Raw genomic sequence first — 22,033 nt, 5'->3', positions numbered from 1 at the left:
GATTCCTAAACTAATCAAGACCAATCAAGACCCACCCAAATCCAGCTTAACAACCACTCTTGATCGAGTCACATCTCCAGGGAGATGATCTAATTACAGTTTCAAACATACAGTACTGAATAGGGTGCCTTTACAAAATGCAATTAGGATTAAAACATGGCTTTTCTAGGGTCCATACATCCTCGCCAACCAACATAATGATTTTAGCAAAAGCAAGAGGACTCAGGGCAAAAGGGCCTTTACCAGGGGAGGAGCGCCAGTTGTAACAAATGTGCCACACCAACGCAAGGTGTTAATAATAGGGTGTTTTATGCATGATTGTTCTGTAAAAGTGTAACTTCTCTAACAAAGAAAAAAAGCTTTTTAAAAATCAGTTAGATTTAAGAGTTGTAGGACTTCTTAATATATTCTGGATAGTAAAACCTTATCAGATCTATGATTTCCAAATATTTTCTCCCATTTTGTAGGTTTTTTACTTTGTTGGTAATTTCCTTTGCTGTACAAAAATTTTTAATTTTGGGAAAGTCTATTTAGCTATTTTTCTTTTGTTACTTGTTCTTTTTGATATAAAGTCTAAGAATTCATTGCCAACTACAAACTCCTGAACGTTTTTCTCTCTGTTTTCTGCTGAGAGGTTAATGATTTTAGTGCTTCTATTTAGGTCATTGATCTATTTTGAGTTAATTTTTATATGGAGTGAGGTAGGGGTCCAATTTCATTCTTTTGCACACGATCTCCAGTTTTCCCAGCACCAATTTGTTGCAGAGACTTTTTTTCCCCATCGAGTGGATCTGGCTCCTTTATGGAAGGTCAATTGCTTTAGATGTGTGGGTTTATTTCTGAACTCTGAGAAGTTGGCTTTAGTATGGACTATATAACATATATAACACACACAAATAAAAACCTCACAAGGACAGAGTACTGGGCAGTGAAAAGTAAATTTTTCTCTGCCATCCCTGTCTCCCGCACACCCAGTTCCCTCCCTGGAGTGGCTACCACTCTTTGGCTTAGTTTTCTGCATTTTTTCTGGGGCATTTAGTGCATTTAAAACACATCTCCTTTGATTTTTAATTAAGGTTTTGAATTGTCAAGTCAAGATCTTTTCTAAAGTTTCCAAATGATCCAAACATGTCAAGTACCTTGTCAGCCCCACCCACAGCCCCATCTAAGCAAATCAGCTCAAAGTCCCGACCCAGCTGAAAGGTCATCCCTTGGGCACGTTTTGTACCCCATGACCCAGCCTCCAACCATAACCCCAAACACAGCTCGGCTGACTGGTGAGAAAGAGGGCCTCACGCACACCCACCAGCTGGTTTGGCTCAAAAAGATGAGCTGGGGTGGGCCACGGTGGCTCAACAGGCAAGAACGCTTGCCTGTCATGCCAGAGGACCTGGGTTCGATTCCCGGTGCCTGCCCATGTATTAAAAAAAAAAAAAAAAAAAAAAAGATGAGCTGATCAATTGGACTCCATAAAAAGAAGGAGGGAATGAGGAAGAAAACAAACTAGCAGTGGGAGCTAAGAGAGAGAGAGGTCACAATGGGCCAAGACAACAATGTGAGAAAGCGAAACAAGAAGTGAATGGAAGCAAAGAGGGGAGAAAAGCTGCCTGGAGCAGAGAGCCCAAGGCTTAGACAATGGCAGATGCCTGGGGAGTAGCGGGCTCACTGGGAGACACTGGGTGGCCCCTGGGGAAGAAATGGAAAGCATGCAGCTGCTTCCATCCCTGACCCACGCCTCAGGCCAGAGTTTGCCTGGGGCCACTGAAGCCAGGCTCTCACCTTTGCCCCACATGTAGTCTCAAAGGCCTAGTCTTCTTCAGACCTCTGAGTCAGACTCTGATTTTTGCAACCAAGAGATCCTAAACTGCTTTTTAGGCAATATGCTAAAGAGTCACTGTCTTTGCCTACTAAAGGAACATAAACAGAATAGTTTTAAAAATCAAACCAAAATTGGAGCTGTATGGCCAAACTTGTGGTTTGGGGAGCTTCTCTTCCTTGTTCACAGAAGCAAGGTAAAATGGCAAGGTTGAAAAACAATACAAAGAAATAAAGGAAGGAAAGAGCTTGAAGAAGGAAGGAATTTGAAGGCATTGTGCTTCCATTTACTGAGATCTCAGGCAATTCAGTCAGCACCTCAGCCTTAGCTTCCTGGAGTCTAAAACCGATCTGCCTGCCTTGGGGATCCCAAGGCCTGCTCCTCCCAAACCAGGGGGCATTTCTCCTGCCTTGACTCACCCCAATTTTTTCTTTCAGGAAAGAGCATGAAAAATCATTCACACGGAGGTACCAGTGGATGATAATGTTTCAGCCTTCAAGAGGTTATTTACATGTTTGCGACCTGACATAATCATACATTAAAAGAAACAAGAGAGAGAGGTTAAGTTTTAGACAACAGGCGCTTCTGGACACCCTTTCTGCCCGTCCTTTGTTTGACACCCACCCACTGTCCAGGTGAGTGGGCATCATGGGCTCACATGAACACAGTGCAGATGAGAGGATGGGGTCCAAGACGATCCACGTGATCAGCAGCAGAGAGAGCTTCTGGCCCCAGGCAGGCTGCTGCTGGGGAAGCCAGTGCTGCAGAGCCTGGAAGGAAGTCTAGGGGTGGGCTGGGGGTGTGGTACATGTGAGCTGGGGGTCTCATCTCAGCATCCAGGACCCCGTCACCCCAGGGCATTATTCCCTCCAGCAGTTAAGGTCAAAACAAACATGGGGGGCAGGCCACAGTGGCTCAGCAGGCAGAGTTCTTGCCTGCCATGCTGGAGAGTCGGGTTCAATTCCCGGTGTCTGTCTGTCCAAAAAAAAAAAAAAACAAACATGGGTAAATTCTGGAATAGGTTACAACATTTATATGAGTGAGTGTTCACAATTAATAAGACTTCAAAAAAATATCTTGCCTCCAGCCACACCCTCAGCCCTGAGCATATGAGCCCCTCAGCACTGGTTTGGGCACCGTGGTGAAAGCATGAGAGCACCCATCACACCCAATGAACACCCACGAGGAACAGAGAGTGGTGACAGAGAGAGACCTGGCCATGATCAAGTAGCTGCTTCTAACTGTCCCTGGGTCCCAGCTCCACCCCTGCCCTTCTAGCATTCCACCGTAAGCCCTTCCTTGGATTTCTCGCAATTCCTGTTACCTTCTAATACATCCCCTTTTTTGCTTAAGCTTGTCCCCACTGGGTTTCTGACTATTGCAACAGAGTCCTAATTAAAATGCTATGCAGAGATTTGAATTGGTAGCTTTTAAAGAATTCCTGTTTCTGAATAAAATCAAAACCAGCTGGTTTCAGAGCACACAAACAAACTTAGAAAGGAAAAAGAATTAAAGAAAAACATTGTTAAAAGATAAAAAGTTATTGAAACGGTGAAATAGTTTTCTTTAGTAAAGTCACTATTTATTAATTTTCAGATATTAAAACAAAAGTAAATTATCCTAGTTTAGAAAAAGTTTCCAAAGGGGTTAAAAAATAATCTATATAATTGATGACTTGAGGGCATAGAAAATTACCCACATCAACTGAGTTTATTACCAATATTATGCATTACATAATGTATTACATACCTATACAAATTTCAGTCCATTGCTTTATTAAGACTTGTATCTGAGACATATTCTACCCTTGTTCAACATATTTGACCTTAGACTTTATGTATAAGAAACTCTGAGAAAATTATATTACTTTAATAACATAAATGTCCATCTGCAAATTTTTTCTCTCTTCTTTGGTATTAAAGAAGCTCAACTAACTTATTAAAACACACTGGAAATTGAAAATGAAAAGGTCATAAACTTTGTAACTGCAGCCAAAGATTATCAACAGCATTTGTAAGTATTTTTACAGTACAAACAAGAGCTCTCTACTTTTACTCAGAAAGAATTCATTTCTAGGCATAATCATGTTCGCCATGGGAAGTAAAGGTGAAGGTGTTATTTCTGAACAGTTGTTAGCTGTGCAAACCTCGCCTCTGAATTAAGAATCAAGGCAGTACAGAGATCCCAAAGTATGTCTGGGGCACTTCAGTCCTGGGGTGTCACCACAGTCCCGGTGGGAAAGAGATGGCATGCTCACTGAAGGGAGTTAAAGGAAGGGGTCATTTCCAGAAGAGTGGGGGGGGCTAAGGGAAGGAATCCAAAGAGAAGCTGAAAGGCAAGGGGCCTGGGCGTGGAGAGGGCATTCCTGGTACTCAGTTACCCAGTCCTCCCTGCCCTGAGAAGTGCTGCACCACTGACCTTGGGCTTTACCATGTGACTTGTTTGGGTCAATGGAATGTGAGAAGACTGACATTCCACAACATCCAAGCAGAAGCCTTAAGTGCGCATATGGGGCTGACAAGCACTGGGGCATCTGGCCTCAGCCTTAGGAAGAGGGAACCAGATGGGCTCTGGTTCCAGGTATGAGGAGAATGCTGGTGCTGAGTGGAGTCCAGCCTAGCTAAGCACTGCTCAGCAGGGTGGCAGCCAGTGCACAGCCCACGTGCAAGGCAAACAAGAAAGAAATATTTATCTCCACAGCAGCAAAGACTCACAGAATGTACCAGTCCATAGGGGCCAGCCTCCACACACACAGTAGGGCAGACAATGGGTGTGGGGGCAAGTGGAGAAGAGCCATGTAGTGGGGGCATGCCTGGCCAGCACGTTAAAGAAATCTAGAGGCATGTCTTTCCATGGCGGGCTAAGCACTAGGGATGACAAACTGTGCAGAGAAGGAGGCAAATTGCACTGCTTAGGGATGGAGGGCAAGGAGGAGGCAAGATTCCAAATAGAAACAGCAGCCTGTGGGGACTCGAGGTTAAACTGCAGTCTGGCTTTTCCTTGCATCTTATAGGGAAAGGGGCTGGAAACTGCATGAGCAACTCTGAGATTCGTGGTGGGCCAAGCAGTGGAGATGTAGGTCAGCAGAGGGTCGTGCAGCACAGCCCACCCCAGCTTTGCCTTGTGAGGGACTGCAGCACACCGCAGGTAGTGTCCCAGGAAAGATGGTTTAATGGTGTCACCCCAGGAGGTCAGCTCTTGACAAGGCTGAGGTCTTTCCCTACCCCTCCATAAATTCCTTACAGGCAGGAAGGAGCCCAGCCATATGGCCCTCTGTACAGGCCAGTGTGCTGGTTAGGATTCTCCAGGGAAGCAGAGCCAAAGGCAGATATCTATATGTATCTACATATTATGCAGATATAATAAGATTTTTTTTTTATAGGAACTGGCTCATGTGACAGTGGGGATGGGCAGGCCCAAATTCCATGGGGCAGGCCACAAGTTGGGAACTCCAATGGAGAGTTCTGATGAACTCCCCAGGAGAAGCTGGCTGGTTGAAGGAGAGCTGGAAATTCTCCCTTCTGACTGCTGAACTCCTTAATTCTCCTTTTAAAGCCTTCAACTTATTGGGTGAGACTTCTCTCATTGTTGAAGGCAATGTTCTCAATTGATAGAAGATATAATCAGCCACACATGCAGTCAACTTAGTAATGATTTAAGTCCATGAAATGTCCTCCCAGTCAGGCCAGTGCTTGGACCACACAATTGGACACCATGACTTGGCCAAGTTGACAGAAGAGCTTAATCATCACAGCGAGCATCAGGGACTTTCTTAGTCAAATAAACGTTCACAGTGGTAAATGTTTCCTATTCTAATAAATGTTTGCAGCTGGGCCTATCCCATCACAGATATGATGAGGATATGACTCTTGGGGGTAGATGGGACACATTTCCTATCTTTCACCCACCTGTTGGACTCTGCGCGGTTCACACTGGGCTGAAGGAAGCAGCCAATCTTCTTTTTTTTGTTGGAGTCTCGCCTCATCTTAGTGCGATCCTTCAAGATGGGATCTCACTGTGGAATCGGATGGTCTATCTAATTGTGGTTCTGCAGAAGAGAAGTACCGAGTCTTCAACAGGGGGACATAGACGCGTGTGCGGGGGAGCAGAGGCTTGGCTGGGGGAGTAATGCTGCAGGTGAGCTATCCCAGGTTAACACAGGCAAAGAGGAGATAGGAAGGGCACTTAGGCAGGGGGGAGTGTGTGTCTAATTCCCAAGAGAGGGTGGAAAGTGGTCCCCTGTCCCAGAGGGTAGAGGGTCTTGGGGAAAAATGGTGTCTGAGGCCATTTCCTCAGGCCACACCAGTATGGCAGGGGCTGTGCTGTCCCGAGGACCACAGCCTCACACTGTGTCACACACTGAGCTTTAGGCCCCAGCACACCTGGGCACAGGGGGCTCCTGACCCACAGAAACTGGGAGATAATTAATGGGTGTTGTTTGAAGTCTCTAAGTTCGTGGTAACTTGTTACACAGCAGTAGACTGCTAATACACAGGGAACATACATCCTCAGTCCTTTTCCATTTTTATATGTGTGGGTTTTTTTTAATCACCAAGGTGAAAAAGGACAAATGAGTTCACTTTGGAGTTTATTCCTGTGACTTCAGTGAAGACGGGTTTGGTCAAAGACAAAGCAGAGTCCCTGGGGAAGAGCTTTTAATGTCACTTTCCAGGGTAATCAGGGGGCTTTTTATTCAAATGGTGACAAAGGTCACTTGAAGTTCTTCCTGCAGATGCCATCCACTCACTCAGCTCTACTAAGTGCAGCAGGCCCTCACTCCCCAGGAAAGGCAGGTTCCTGTTCTGGAAGCCCCCAGCCCCATCTGCAGACCCCAGTTACAGCACTCACCGCCTTCTTTCAGGGGGCTGGCTTAGGCTTCAAGCTTTGCTAGGCAGGAATGATGTCTTCAGGATTTGGGTTTTTCCCAAACACTCAACCAAATGTGCACAGGGCAGTCCTCCAGCAGCTGGTTAAAAGAACACACTGTTAGTAACATTTCCACAGCAAGTTTCCAAGTGCAATGGTTCTCAGTGCGGTTCTGACCAGCAGCAGCACACCCTAGGAACCTATAAGAAATAAGTCCCCGCCCCAGATTTATTGAATTGGAAACTCTGGGGACGGTGCTCAGCCATCAGAGTTCAACCCGTCCTTCAGGAGATTCTGAAAAGCATTCAAGTTTGAGAGTCTATGCCTGAACCCACTGCTCTGTATTTTGAGGCAATAAGTACCTTAATAATTCCCACATCTCTTCGTCTCCATTTTTGGTTGTTGTTTCATATTACATTTTGCACTGAAGTCCCCAAAGCCATACACTTAATATTGTGCCTGCTTGAATTCTTCCCAAGTATTTCAGATACATATTTCAGTGCAGTCACCGTTACTTCAGTTGACTGAGCAGGTACTGTGTGCAAAGCATGGTACTGAACACAGAAACTACATTTCCCTCAAATTTAAGATAATGCTTAAATTAACAATTGTCTAGGAAAGAGGTGATTTCAGCCCCACTTTCCAGATGGAAACCTGGAGCACAGTCCCTTAAGTAACTTGTCCATGTTCCCACAGCTCATAGAACCTGACTCCCATCTCAAAGCCACTCCAAAGTTTTTTGTGTGCATCTCACCCCAAAACTGGGGCTTGTAACCACAAGCTAGATTGTCTAGGAACCTTTGATTCTGGCTTTTAAAAAGAGCCACTTTTTTATTCTATCCAAATATTTTGCCAGAAGAAGCACCTCAATGGAGATAACATGAAGTGAAACGATTCCAGGTTGGAAAAGCCTCCGACGGGGTTCCTTCCTGCTGTATTGTTTAACAATGCAACTCCCAACTTCTTAGATCCACCAGCTCACTTTTGAGTGTGTTCTCTTTGTCTGGGAATAACCAACCTCCTACAATAACACAACAGACCTTGTCAAATGCACATCCAGCCCTTCCTTGTTGGGGATGATCTGCCTTTCTCCTCTGCTGGCCTGATTTCAGCAAGCACCAGCCTCTCTCTCTAGCTGGTCCTAGACTCAGTTTCCCCATCTGCCTTCAGGCCACCCAAAGCCCCCACTTGTCACCACCTCAGAAGCTGCCACACTGACCCTTCTCTTCTGATTCCACTCCTGACCTCTGGGGCAGTTCAAGTGGCGAGCTGGCCTCGGGTAAGATGTGGCACCAGGACCATATTGGGAGGCTCCTAAGTGGGGGTGGGTTCAAGCATGTCCCCCAACAAACACATGTTCTTAATCTTAATTCTTATGTCCCTGTGGGTGTGAAGCCATTGTGAGTAGGAACTTGGGAAGATTTGAGTGAAGTTGTGTCCAACCGAGCCAGCCAGTTGGAGGCCTTAGAAGGAGAATCCAGAAGCCAGACAAGAATGGATAGGATATTGCCAAGTGAGGGGAGGCGCCCCAAGGATTGAGATGAGCCAGTAACAGAACGCTACAGCCTTCGGGGAGCAAGCAAGCTTTGTCAGTGTGTTGATTGTGGACTATTTAACCGCGGACTATTACAACCACGAGCCAGTAATCTCCCGTTGTTTAAGCCCACCTACATGAGGAATCTGTGATAGCAGTCGGTATTTGTCTTAGTACCTTAGACAGAGGTCCTAAGGAAAACCCCACACAAACACTTGCCGTGTCCTGATATGGGACCGTCACCTTATGTCTGAGCACCTGCAAGCTGGGGGAAAACGGGGCCCCTTCCTTTGCCTTCTCTCTTCCTCCTCTGTGATTCTCTCATCAGTGGATAACTGATGCCTTTGGGGCTTTAAGGCATTTTCTTTCCCAGGGTTCCCCAAACAGCAATCTTTGTACAAGGCGGGCGGTGATGGTGGTGGGGGAGGTGGGGGTAGACAGCGATGGGTGTAATTAATCGATGATTTGTGAGAATAAGTCCTATAAAAATAGAAGAAAATATCGTATATTAGTTAGTTATTGCCACATAACAAGTTCCCACCAACTCAGTGGCTTAAAACAATAGATATTTATTATCTCTCAGTTGTGTGGTTTGGGAGTCTCAGCACTCTGAGCTGGGTCCTCTGCTCGGGCTACACCCAGAGCTGCAGGAAGGCATCATCTTGTCCGTATTCTCATCAGGAGGCTAGACCAAGGAAGAATACGTGCCCCAGATATGCCATGTTGTTGGAATTAATTTCCTTGTGGCCATATGGACCTTTATGCAGTCCATGCAGTTTAACTTCATAAAGCCAGCAAGAAGAGCCTCTAGAGCTTCTACAGTGTAGCTCAACCACGTGGTGTGACATCCCCATCGCCTCTGCCATGTTCTTTCGGTTAGAAGGCAGCCACAGGTTCTGCCTACATTCATGGGATGGGAACCCCATAAGGGTGCGGATCCTTGGATGGGGGTCACCCTAGAGCCTGTGCACCATACCCTGGATGCAGGATAAGGAGAGAAGAAATAGTCCTGGGAGGCCAGCTAAGGAGAAGCTTTGTTCCTTCACAAATTGGCTTGAGGTTGGCCCAATAGTCAGTCTCCCAACCTGGAAGATAACGTGTCAGACTGCTCACCCCCAATGACACCGAGCCAGAACAGTTTCCTAAGAGGTTTGGATTTCAAATGTAATAAGACAAGATCAAAGGAAAGATTGGTTTTAGATATTACTTAGTCATCCTTTTCCACCTGCAAGGCTCAGCACCAAAATAACAGAAGGAAAAAATCCTGGGTTATATACCTTTGCTCCCTATTTTTAACCATCTAAAGTAACCATTTTATATCTTCTGGAGCCCTTATTAGAGTTCATTTAACCTGTAGCAAAATGTCCTATTTATTTTTGCAGCTATTTTTGTATGCTTAGAGAAATTCTTGTTTTCATTTGAGCTTTTAGAAGAGGTTAAACAAGGTGAACGTGTCTGGCCCTGTTGTCAGCTGGTTGCGCCGAGTTCTTAATAAAATAGTGCTAAATTCAGAGCTACTTATCATGTGTCCCTTTCTATCTGGCTCAATTTTTCCATTACTTGAAGTTCCCAAATGCTAATAAACCTTAATGCAGTATTCCTGGTGGGAACAAATGCATTATGCTGCTCAGTTGACGTTTTTACATAACTAGAAAACATTCTGCGAAAGAGAGGACAAAACCACCCTTGTAGGGAATACACTAATTGGATTTTTTTTTTCTATTGATCTGGAGCTGTTTAAACAGAGAAGGGGGAAGGGAAAAGATAAATACAGCAAAAGGAAAATCTGTCTATAGATTCTAGCATTTCTACCTTATATCTTTTGGGCTATGGGTTTTGTTGTATCTATTTATTTTCCATGATGCATTCATGTTTAAATGGTCATAATGAAAGAGTATGAAATGACACTCTAGGACTCAATAAAAGAATACATTTGTTATCCTTTCAGCCATAGTTGGAATAAACATTTTGTAAAAGACACAACGCAGTCACTTTAAACCAGTAAGTCCTTACTAAAATCACTCCTAGAACAGGAAAAACTACCTATGGTGAGAGAACTCACAGTCATAGGTCCCCTGGTGTGGGGGTATGCGTGTGGGGGTACAAGTGATTGGCCTACTCATGAAAGGAGACCCAACAGAGCCTTCCAGAAATGTCCCTAACTTGTTTTGGGTGACGAGTATGCAATTGAATACAAAGGTAAAACACACTAATAACTTGCTCACTTTATGTAAATTATACCTCAAAGTTTGATCATAAAAAATCCAATCTAGGCCAAGAGCAGTGCAGTAGACACTGGAACAGAATGTAAAACAAGTGATGCAAAGTCAACAAAAAACATTCGAACCCATGCCCTGGAACATTCTGTCTCACACCCTCCCCTACTTCTTTCCACCTCAATCCCTCCATCCGGCACCTTCCATTTCTTAGCTTTGTTGCATCTTCCTTTATTCTTTTCAAGGAACTTCAAAGTGTGTTCTTTGGCACAAAGACGCAGCATTTCAAGAGCTGAATATCAGATTACTCATATACTGCTGTTTGGTGTTTTCTAATTCTACTCTTCTGTGCAGAGGAAGGAACTGAAGAATGGATTCCACTGTGGGCTTACCTGGCTGACACTTGTCAACTCCAATGACCTGAATTTCTGAGGATGAAAAAGCCTGAAGGCTAAGGTAGTTGCTGAGTGTGCTACACCACATGATCTGGTTGCTTTTTCTTTTTCTATTAGCTAAGCAGTTATTATTTACCACTTCTATTAAGGAAAAAAATTTTTTGTCAGCAATCAAAGCAAGAAGCTCAAGCAATCAGTGAACAGATTTCATTTTAAAAGTCAAGAGGGCAGTTTTGCGACTCTCTGGTGGGATATGAGTCTATGGGAATTTGTGTATTTCCCAGCGGTATTAATTGTGTGTGTGTTTCTGTTTGCTACTTCTGAAATGAAGCTACAGCCAAACACCCAGGGGAATGGTCTTTTGTATTTCTGCAGTCCAGTGGGGAAATGGTTCTTGGTTAGTTTTTAAACTATCACATTTGTTTTATTTAATTTTGAAAATGATTTCATCAAAATCTAAACATACGCTCTTTTGGAACCTAAGAAAATAAAAGGAAGTTTGATGTTGAGCATCACTTTGCTTTGAGGAAACAGCTTCCTGATATGGGGGGTGGGTGTCTATCCCTCCTCATTGTCCTTGCAGGAGAGGGACACGGGGCAACTCAACCACAGGTCTCAGTTGTCCATCAACAATCTTCACTGGTAAAAAAATCAAGAAACCATTACACGCAGTCCTGGGGCATAACATTTGCCACAAAATACCTTGTATATAATGGTATCCCAAGTAAATTATGAGGTTCTAAGGATTTTACCTTTGGGAGCAGTGTCTCTCCAACTTGAGTAAGCGCAGGAGAGCTTATGCCGACACAGACTCCAAGGCCACCCCTGGAATTCAGCACCCAGCTCCCCCGACTTCCAGCATCCACTCCCGGGTCTAAGCATAGAGCATGTGACTAGATCTGGCCACTCAGAACGCTGAGGCCTTTTGGCCACGGTGATTGGCTCCAGGTGAGCACATGACCCAAGTCTGGCCAATCAGTGTCTTTCTCTCCTCTAGGTTCCAATCATCAGTTCCTCTGTGTCTTGTTTGCCGTCCCGGACTCAGACTCTATTGTGAGGTAGTCAAGGTGGCTGCCCACAGCCCATCACTTCAGCACTTCCCAAGCCAAAGGATGTCTTTCCCAGGATCTCAGGAAGAAAGCCTCAGGGTAAGATTTTTTTTTTTTTTTTTTTTTTAACATAGGCAGGCACCGGGAATCGAACCTGGGTCCTCTGCCATCCCAGGCAAGCATTCCTGCCTGCTGAGCCACCGTGGCCCGCCTTCAGGGTAAGATTTTGATTGCTCTAGCTAGGGGCACGTACCTGTCCCTAAACCAATGACTACAGAAGCTGGGGACATTTTTGGCCATACATGGGGAGAGGGTGGGGAGAGGTTGTCTGCCCATCTACATATATTGGATGGAAACTCTCTGGAGAGAAGTGTTCTCAAACAGAGGAAACATGAAGGGATGTTGGAGAGAAAAGAGCACCTGGCACAACCAGCAGATGCCTATCCGTGGAGCCCGAGAACGTAGGGAAAGTTGGAGAGGCTGCTAAGGGAAATGGATGGATGAGTGCCATTAACACATTTCCAAAGATGAAAAACCATGATGCCACAGTGACCTTAGTCCACACCTTGTGGCATTTTTTCCAGTGGCGCTCAGATATGTGCCAAAGGCAAATTGTGAGACCAAAGTGTTGACTGTAGCAGAAGGTGGATAGATTAATTTGAATGTCCTGTGAAAGAAGAATCTGAATATTCCTCCATGGAGTGCAGAATGAGTAGGAGGTAGAATGTGGTTAACAAACACAAACAGAGATGAAGAATTCAGATGTGGAGCAGTTCCTGCTTAGCCACAGAGATTGGCTTGTGGTGGAGGGACAGTGAGGAACCCAGCAGGTAGGGAGGCCAATGAACTGGGAGACTCAGGTTGGGGTCTGCAAGATCACAACAAATGTTGGGGCAGTGAGGCTGCCGACCCCTGCCACCTTCTGTGAATGTTGGAAAGGGGCTGGAGTTCTGAGAGATGAATGCGCGATATTGAGCTGAAATTGTTTGGGAGATATAATTGTGCACCTTGTGGGGCAATTTCTTGGAACAATTATTCCGTCAGTCAAAGAAAACCTGTTTTCCCCTGCTCAAGTATACCTGGGGCATCACAGATGATTCTGAACGTCACAGGCCTTCCTACTTAGTTGGAGAGAATGACATCAAAAATGAAACCTCACTTGAGATCCAAAGCAGAGTGTTAGAAGTTAGAAGTGGTGCAGACCTTAGGTGCTCCAGCTATTCTGAGAAGATAGAAACAGATGAGGTCAATTCTAAAAGTCAGGAAATGCGATAGGAGAAGGTGAGCAGGGAGGTTATCACAAACTCAGGAGAAAACCACAAAGATGCCCTCTAATTAAAGCTGGAGGAGACTATGGGTGGAGCCTATTTGTGGATAATGAGGTCCTAGGTGGGGGCAGTGGGTGCTGAAAGCAAAGGGCAGATGGTAGATGGACTGCAAAGGCAGAAAGAGCTCCTCTGGGCAGCTTGATTGGAATGGTAGGGCATTTGGGAGAAGTAGTTTACAAATGGTTTCAACGAAAAAGTTTGGGTAGCTCAAAGGTTATGGCCAGTCTGACGAAAACTGGACATTTAAAAGTGATGACAGGGTTTCCCTGCTGGTTGAAGGGTCTGATTTGGACCAGGTCACTAGCAGGAGTGGGTAGATGCAGGCCCAAGCCCTTCAAAGCAGAGTCACCATCCTGTTTAAAGGAGACAGTTCTCTGATGCACAAGAGAATTCTGACCTGTGGCTAGGTGCGAAGGGTGGCACCTGTCACATTTGTTTATAGAATGCCTCACTCTCTGGGGCTCCCAGATGTTACACATTTTTTATGAACAAGCTAAATAATGCATTAGCCTGAACCAGACCATCCGTAACCATGGAAATGGTTTCCTCCTTCTAGTTGTTGTCCAACAGTTCAGCCAAATGACAAGGCCCATGGGGGTCCCCACTGGCTCCCCTGCGGGGCGGCCAGCATCTTGGGATGTCCTCCCAAGGCCATGGCACTTGAGTCGAAGATGGGAGTTCTGCAGCCTAGCTAGGTCCATGCCTGCACTCTTGGACACCAGAATAGCCTCACTGTTTTGTTCTGGAAAGTAAGTCCTGGTGGGTAGGAAAGACAAATCAAATCCCACCTCACCCCTGCAACCTCCCAGGAAACCAGCCAGCAAATTAAACCAGGTCGAAGGAGTGGCAGCTATGGAGAGAAAGGTCACAGATCATATACTCACCGTAGCAGGTCTGTGATACTTCATTTTCTCAGGGCAGTCCTGCAATTCAGATAGTGTATTTGCCATTCCTAGCATTCTGGTGAATAGTTTCCTCGATTCTCTGAAATGGTGCAGTGGTATAAAGTCACACAGAATGTGCCCTTGGACATCTTTTTTTTTTTTTGCATGGGCAGGCACTGGGAAACAAAACTGGGAATCAAACCCAGGTCTCCAGCATGGCAGGTGAGAACTCTGCCTGCTGAGCCACCTGCCTCCTGAGCCACCGTGGACCGCCCTTTTTTTCCATTTTAATCTTTTTGCATTTCATTGAATGAAACTATCAGTAAGGCAAATTCAAAAAAAAAAAAGGAATACCTAATAGCGAGCTTTTAGAACACCCACTAGCTGAAGTCCAAATTTAGAAAAATAGATAAATCCATATGAGATAATTAACCTTCCCACACACATTCACTCATCCCTACAATTTGTCACGCAGAACTTTTATTAGAGTTAAGATTTTGTCTCCTGTTAGACTGTAAGCTTTTAGAAGGCAGGGCTGTCTTAGTGTTTTCTTTTTCCAGTACACATCCATGAAATATACTTGGTCAGTGTTTCTTTGAACAGGATTAAATTTACATTACCAAGAGGGTTTTTGCTTTTAGTTTATTTTCATCTGATGACCCATTAAGTTGCTATTTTAAAAAGAACTTTGAATAATTGATTATGGTATGATAATTGTATTAGGTGAAGTAATACCTAAAAACTTCCAGGTTCTCTAAGAAGCTGGAGCTATTGCACTTTGAAAAATAATTGGGGTCACTCATTTCCCCAATGAAAGTTTTGCTTTTGCAGTGATTTTAGTATGAAAGTATCTTGGTGAAATTTTTACCTGCTTGCTAACCGATCCAGTTCCTATTTCCCTCCAGAAGTATTTCACGTGGCAATTAAAATATACAACTGCAGGCTTGTAACTCCATTCCTGTCATATTTATGTAACTTCTGAACTTTGCACGTGAGTTCTGACAAAGCTCTTTTATTCAAGCTGAGCGAACTGACAGTTAAAAGGATCTGAAGTATTTAAAAGCAAATGATTGTGGAGTGGCAGAAAGATCTCCTTAAGGAGAGAAAAAACCCCAATCCGGCTCTTGCCTGAGTGTCCCTGAACACAAATACACAATTTGGAGGAATGTACTTCAGTCACGCCCTACCTATTTTTAAGCTGAATTGCTTCATATTTAATCTCTCATTTAATTTTCACTATGATCCTACTTCCTACGAAAGGAAGGCTTTCTTAGGGTCCCCTGGCTGTGGGAGCTGCAGTCTTGGAGTCAAGGTCGTGCCTGGGACATGGCCCTTGTGGGTGACAAATGGCAGAGCCGGGGATCTGAGCTGGCGCAGGGGGTGGGTCGGATGCTGCCTTTTAGTTCCTTTGATGTTTTTGTCCTCTCTGTGGACAAAATCTTTAATATAAGTAGGGTTCACCCTTATTCATTTTGTGTGACTTAGTATTCTTCTGGGAGCAGCTGTTTGTGATTCTAGGTGAGTCAGCCCCTCCTCTGGGGCCCTGGGTTCTGCTCCCCTGATTGACATTTCTCAGGGGTGGGGGTGGAGCAGCACATTCAGAAGTGGGGAGCTGAGAGTGTTTGGCACTGGTCCTCCCCCAGCCCAGCCCTCCTTCCTGTTACCGAGGACAGGGAATTGCTGTGTGCTTGCAGTACGGCAGGGTGGGAGGTGGGGGGTCCCCCAGGCACTGCCCTCCATCTTTCCAAGCATCTAGATGACCCACAAAGGGGAGGAGATGGGGCAAGAGAGGGTGGCATTGGGGTGGATGTTGATGGGCAGTTTGTCCCATCCCCTCGGGAACCCCTCCCCCTCTACTGTGCCTCTGGGTTGGCCACTCTTGGCCTCAGACACCCCGGAAGGAGGCACCCCTCCCACCTGTTGCCTGCAGCAGGCGGGGCTCCCCAGAAAGTGGGGCTCTCAAGGCATTCCTGTTGTCAGCCTGAAAGTCTTTGGAGCATCTTTTCTGTCCCTCCTCTTGGTGCATATATTCCTTGTCCAGCTTCTGGGGCAGATGAACTGAATCGTCTGGTCAAGTGTCCTGCTGGCTGAGGGTGCCTAAGCGCTCAGCAGGTTGCGGGCTGAAGCAGGTGGCCCTTGTGTGTGTGTGGGGGGGCGGACGGCACGGGGGCAGTCAGCCCCACCTGCCTGCAGAGGCTGCTAAAGGTGTGCCCACCCCCTGCCCACAAGGAGGGCCCCTGGGGACATAGGGCTTGTCCCATGAGCAGATGCTGCAGCAGGCAGCCAGGCAGGCCCTGGCTGGGGCAGAAGCTGCCCTCCGACTCTCTGTCCTCCTTGGCCGTGGTCCCCGTCCCTGGGGATGCAGAGACGGCCTGGCTTCCTGCCCTGCACTGGGCTGTGAGGACTTGGTGTCCACTCTCCTTTCCAGAAGCTCAGGGTTTAGGCCCTACAGGCTCTTCTCCCCCAGAGCAGCTGATGTAAAGTAGTTGTTACAAGCAAAATTGAAAGGCCTTTTTGGAGAGACAAAGAGAAAGGAATTGAGAGAGAGAAAGAAGAGGAGTAAGAGAGGAGAGAGAAAAGAGAGTAGAGAGAGAGAGAAAGAAAAGAAAGTGAGATGGACAAAGAGAGAGGGAAGAGAAAGAAGAAAAGAGGAAAGAGAGAGAATGAGATAAAAGAGAAAGAGTAAAGAGAGACACAGACAGACATAAATACACACACATAGAGGGTGAAGCAGGGGAACACTTGGGAGCCATCTGGGCCCCCCTCCCACCCCTACCCCAGCCCCTGGCTGAGGTACCTGCCTCGCTTGGACCTCACAGACTTACCCCACGGCTTCTCCCGTCCTGTGCTGACCAGTCGACCCCCAGAGCAGCTGCTTGGCTGCAGGGGTTCCTCCCTATAGACAATTAAATGGGCCCTTGGGAACCCACCAGGCCCACATCAGTAGATTTGATCCCTTGAGCCAGGCGCCCGCTGAGCCTGGCACCCCACACTGGCAGAACCTTGGGGCTTCAGAGCAGAGCAAACGCCAGGCCATGGTCCTGGGAAAAATAAGACCTGGACTCTTTGGGGAGGACCAGCCCGTGGCCACCACCTCTCCTATCTCCTACCAGCCAGCAGCAGCGTGACTTAACCGATGCAATGCTTGGCTGGCTTTGACCTGAAGTGGGAATCCCAGTCTAGGGGCTCCACCTGAGTCTTGCTTTGGGAAACACTCTCCTTAGTTAGAGGCCCTTACCTTCTACAAAACCGCGCCTCCCCCAGGAGGGAGTGCCTGTGGTTCAGTCCACCAAAAAGTTTCTGAAACTTGCCCACTTGACTGCCTTGTTCCCAGTCATCCTGATTCTACTTGTGTTGGGAAGTGATAAGCAGGACGAATGGAAACTAGAAGCGGCTGGATGTCTGGAACCACAGTGTTCTCAGAGAGCAGCCACAAACAAGGATGGGGTCTGTCTTCTTTTGTACTGATGGCCTTTGTAATGGGTTTAATGGGGCAGGCAGAGGGGAACTAAGAACCATTGTCTCTTCTTCTTGACAGGCATCTGTTGGGCACACCCTAAGATGATTCCCAATGAACCACGCCTCTGTCATCCTTTCCCCTTGATTGTGGACAGGGTCTGTGACTTGCTTCTACCAAAAGAATATGGTAAAGGAGATGGGTTGTTACGTATGGCAAAGGAGATGGGTTGTTACGCCCGGATTAGGAAATATATGAGGTAAGAGACACTCTCCACTGCTGGCTTTGAAGGGGCAAATGCTGTGAATTCTGTCACTGTAAGGAAATGCATTCTGCCATCAACACGAATGAGCTTGGAAGAGGATCCTTCCCCAGTTGAGCCTCCAGATAAGGATGCAGTCGGGCTGCCATCTTGGTCAGAGGATCCAGCAAACCTGTGCCCAGAGCCTTGGCCCACACAAACTTGGAAATCATAAATGTTACTGTTGTAACCCACCAAGTTTGTCATAACCTGTTACTTAGGATTAGAAAACCCAAACAGTGGAGAAATCAATAAGCTCACACATGGGCTTTCTGCTTTCTGGGCCAGGAAGGTGTCTCAACATGGTCTGAGGGCAGTCGTGGCAGCTTCAGAAGACCCCTAAGAAAGACTGGTTTTCAGAGGCCACCTCTTCACCTGAATTGAACATTTCAATATTCAAAATTTTTAAACAAACTTTTTTAGATTAGTTTTTGAGTCTCAGAAAGATAAGGGGATTTCTAGTTTCTTCCATTGTTAACATTTCAGATGAGAAACCATCTTTGTTACGTTACTATGTTCTGAACTCCAGGCCTTATTTGGATTTCCCCAGTTTTCCCACTGATGTTATTTTTCTGTTCCAGGACCCCATGCTGCATTATGACTCTACTGGGCTGTGACATCGTCTCTATCTTTCTCTGCTTTTGATAAGCCAGGTTGTTTTGAAGAGTACCAGTCAGGTATTTTTGGAGGCTATCCCTCAATTTGCTATTTTTCTCATGATTAGACTGGAGATACAGGTTTTGGGTCATTGCATTTCTATTGCTGAGTAACAGATTTGTTAACAAAACTCAAGTGTGTATTAAAAATAGAATCAAATATTTAATACAATGACTGAATGACTATCTCTGTACCCGCTATATAAAAATAGAAAATTGGGGGAGATGTGTAGTCATGTCCTAGTCGTAGATCCTGTATGAAACCTCTCAGCTTCAAGTTTCTCCCGTTCCATGAGGAAATAGCATTTTGAAATCTGTTAATAAATTCATATTAACAATGAGACATTCACGTTACTTTGGAATTCTCTGGTCATCTGAAAGAGAGTCACTTTAGCCATCTAAGGGGATCTCTCTAAAGGAAAACATCTCTTTTGGGGGCAAAAGTCTTTTTTTTCCATCCCAGAAACCATCTCTTACCTATGTGCTCTTTGCCACTGCGACGGCACTTTCCTGAAGAACTTTTGTCCCCTGCTGCCAGCCCAGCACCTATGTGATTTGCCTGCTGTGTGCTGGCCTGGGTTCTGCGTGCAGGTGGAGGTTTGTGTGGATTTTTTTTGTGTTGTTAAACAGTTTTACTTCTAGAAAAGTGACCAATCCTTATTTACAATCTCAAAAGAGCATTAAAATGTTCTTTCTTTCTCCTACCCTTTGGGACACATTAAGAGTTCTGCATGACCTATATCTGATTTTTATCAAATCACTGTGAGTTAGTGAAAATAACCAACAGAAATGCTTCCTTAGACATGTACTGGAGAAAAGCTCCATATGCAGCATCCGTTTAGTTTGACTGTGCTTTTCTTGAACCTTCTAGGTTTGCTTCAGTCAAGTTTACTGAGTTGTAATTTACAGACAGTAAAGTTGAGTCTTAGAGTGCAGTTCTATGAGATTTGACAAAAATCTATAGTTGTGGGACCACCAGCCCAGTCAAGACCCAGAAATCAGCCCCCTGAATTTTCAACCCCCCAAATCCCCCATGTCCTTTTGTAGTTAGTCTCTTTCCCTGACCCCCTACCCTGAACCTTCTGATCTGTTTTCCGTCCCTGCACTCTTGCCTATTCCAGGATAGGATGCCATATGTTTTAGTTTCCTCACTGCCAGAGCAAATACCATGAAATGGGTGGGTTTAAACAATGGGAATTTATTAGCTTATGGTTTTGAGGTGAGGCAGAGGTCCAAATTAAGGCCTCATCTTCCCAAAGACCAGCATTCTGTGGCTGGCTGCCGACAATCCTTGGTCCTTGGTTATATGACAATGCATATGGTGGCCTCTCCTGGCCTCTCCCTTCTCTTGGGGTTCTGTTGACTTTCAGATTCTGGCTGCTTCCTCTGAAGCTTACTCTATATCTCTCTGAATTTCATTCTGCTAATGGACTCTAGTAGTAGGATTCAGACCCATCCTGGTAGAGGTGGGTCGCACCTTAACTGAAGTAGCCTCATCAAAAGGTCCTACCTACAATAGGTTCACACCCTCAGGACTGGGTCAAGTATAAGAACATGTTTTTCTGAAGTACCTAGCTCCAAAACCCCACACCATATAAATGGAATCAGACAGTATGTAACTTTTAGCACCTGGCTTCTTTCACCTAGCCTTTTGCTTTTGAGAAGCATCCATTTTGTTGCATGGGTCCATAGTGTGTTCCTTTTTTGTGCCCATTAGTATTTCACTGTACCAGAGATTACTTATGGGTTCACCTGTTGAAGGATATGTGGATTGTTTCCAGTTTGGGTGATAATGAAGCATACCGTCTACGTACAGAGTTTTGTGTGAGCATAAGTTTTCATTTCTCTTGGGTGCATCCCCAGGAGTGGAATTGCGGGGCACGTATGCACATGATGCATATCTGATCTACATAAGCATCTGTTCGTTTTGTTAAAACAACAGCATCAAAAAGCCGTTATGACAAAAGCTCTGGGGAAAAACGCAACATTCTACTTCAATTTAGTTTTGCTGCCTTTTTCTTGAACCTGCTGGGTTTTCTTTGTCAATGTGGTGACGAGCTTGAGTGTGTGGGAGCTGATTTTTGTGCAGCAACTATTTATAAAGTCGTTCTCTCCCCCATACTTGTTCTCTACAGCAAGTTTTAAAGTTAAACACCAAAGTCAGAAGTGGAAACAAAGAAAACAGGTGCATAACTTCTTTTTAATGAAATGTCGTTTCCAAAAGAAAGGGAGGGAGGAGGAATGACCTTTTTATAATCCAGTGTCATTTCCTAACTTCCAGTGTGTTATTGGAAGAAAATTGGAAATCTTGCCTGTTATGTGAGTCAATACGATGTTTTCAGCTTTGCTTTTGATAGAGGTGGTGTGTGTGGCTCTGAAATTATCCAGTGCTGGGGAGACCACTTGGTTCATGTCAGAAAGACTACAGGTTTTGGAACATGTAGTGGGATTTGCATCTGCTCTGTCTCCTTTTAGTGTGAGACCTTCTACAAAACCATTACATTAGGCAGAATATGCCCTCTCCCCCAAAACTGCCCATACCCTCATCCCCGGCCCCTGTGAAGAGGTGCCCCTGCATGGCAAAAGCGCCTTTGCAGATGTGATTCAGTGAATGACCTTGAGATGGGGAGATTATCTTGGGCTATCCAGTTAGGCTCGATACAGTCACCAGGGACCTTTGAAAGTGGAAGAGGGAGGACGAAGAGAAGGTTGGAGTGATGGGGTATGAGAAAGACTCAACCCACCATTGATGGCTTTGAAGATAGAGGAAGAGGGTCAAGGGCCAAGGGACATGGGCAGTGGGCAAACAGGACCGGGAAAGGGATACTCTCCTAGAACCTCCAGACAGAAAGGCAGTCTTGCGACCCCTTGATTTTAGACTAGTGAGACCCTTTGGGACTTCTGAATTCAAGAGCCGTAGGATACTAAGTTTGAGTTTCTATAAGACTCTGAATTTGTGGTGATTTGCTACAGCGGCAGTAGGAAACTCTTAGAGGGCCACCACACTCTGTAATTGGTGTGATCACGCTGACATCTCCCCAGTCTCCTACCTAGATGCCAAGAATATGTTTGAAACTGTTGATGCTCAAATGTAAAAACTCTGCCAGACAGAGAAGAGATATAGTTCCCACTGAGCTACTCCAACCGCCCCATCACCTCGGTCCTTTCTTTGCTCTAAGGCTTTGCTCTTCCTGGGATCATTTAATTCTGCCAACTTCTTCTGATGATCTTCACCCTCTGAGTGGGACTCTCTGGCTGAGGCACTTGCCATTTCTGCCTTTCTAGAATCCATCACCATCCACCAATGGAATGAACTTGGCTTGAAAGACATTCTGTGGGTCTTTTCCATGATCTTTTTCTTTCCCCTTTTGATTTTCTTTATTCTGGGAAGCATACACACACACACTACAGTAAAGTGGGGGGCAGGGTGGTGGTACTGGCAGGTTTCCATAAGTGAACAAGATACAGGAGGCCATCCTTGAATTGCTCAGTCTCCTAGAACAGGGGTCAGCCATCTTTTTCTGTAAAGGG

General features: G+C 45.5%; 1 protein-coding gene and 1 long non-coding RNA gene across 5 annotated transcripts in view; one reads left to right on the top strand and one right to left on the bottom strand.

Moving 5' to 3' along the window:
• Window positions 1-2,154: 2,154 nt before the first annotated feature.
• On the bottom strand, window positions 2,155-11,859 carry LOC143671373 (uncharacterized). The gene is made up of 5 exons (XR_013169549.1): window positions 11,580-11,859; window positions 8,460-8,696; window positions 6,665-6,782; window positions 5,725-5,864; window positions 2,155-2,791 (listed from the first exon to the last, which is right to left on the bottom strand). It is a non-coding gene; the product is annotated as an uncharacterized LOC143671373 (long non-coding RNA).
• Window positions 11,845-22,033, top strand: part of TBL1X (transducin beta like 1 X-linked) — a 329,283-nt gene continuing 319,094 nt past the window's right edge. Inside the window, exons 1-3 of one of the 4 annotated variants that reach the window (XM_077146494.1) lie at window positions 11,845-11,975; window positions 17,627-17,804; window positions 18,428-18,523. The gene's annotated coding sequence lies outside the window, so the exon portion shown is untranslated. The remainder of the gene's footprint in view (window positions 11,976-17,626; window positions 17,805-18,427; window positions 18,524-22,033) is intronic. The other 3 variants (XM_077146495.1, XM_077146496.1, XM_077146501.1) reach the window with 3 other exon arrangements.

Source organism: Tamandua tetradactyla, chromosome X (genome assembly GCF_023851605.1).
Source record: "Tamandua tetradactyla isolate mTamTet1 chromosome X, mTamTet1.pri, whole genome shotgun sequence".
In the NCBI taxonomy this organism is placed as follows: Eukaryota; Metazoa; Chordata; class Mammalia; order Pilosa; family Myrmecophagidae; genus Tamandua; species Tamandua tetradactyla.
This window is presented reverse-complemented; position numbering and strand designations above follow the sequence as displayed.